Below are 437 nucleotides of genomic sequence, written 5' to 3' on the forward strand. Positions count from 1 at the left end.
AAGTTTAGAAATGACATCACATATTTTAGACAATCGGAGGATGAAACACTATATGAAGCTTAGAAACGATTTAAATACTTAATTCGAAAATGTCCGATGCATGGATTTCAACACTAGACTCAGATGAAGATATTTTATAATGGGATGAATGCACATACGAGGATTGTAGTTGATGCTTTTGCCAATAATATTTTTTGGATAAATCTTATAATGAAGCATATGAAATTTTGAAAAAGATTGCCAACAATGATTATCAATATCCTAGTAAAAGAGTAGGGACGATCAAGAGAGCTGCTGGTACCATGGAGCTAGATGTAGTCACTTCATTAACAGCCCATGTATCTTCTTTGGCTAATATGATCAAAACAATAAAGAAGCCCGTTACAGTTTAGGAGATGAAATCAACCGAACTTTTGTGTGTTTATTGTGGTGAAGAC

At 33.6% G+C, this 437-nt stretch overlaps 1 non-coding gene across 1 annotated transcript; it reads right to left on the reverse strand.

The window, feature by feature from the left end:
* LOC121218907 (small nucleolar RNA R71) lies at nt 1-107 on the reverse strand. Its single transcript, XR_005915391.1, has one exon. It is a non-coding gene; the product is annotated as a small nucleolar RNA R71 (small nucleolar RNA).
* Between the last annotated feature and the right edge of the window lie 330 nt (nt 108-437).

This window comes from Gossypium hirsutum, chromosome D06 (genome assembly GCF_007990345.1).
Source record: "Gossypium hirsutum isolate 1008001.06 chromosome D06, Gossypium_hirsutum_v2.1, whole genome shotgun sequence".
Classification (NCBI taxonomy): domain Eukaryota; kingdom Viridiplantae; phylum Streptophyta; class Magnoliopsida; order Malvales; family Malvaceae; genus Gossypium; species Gossypium hirsutum.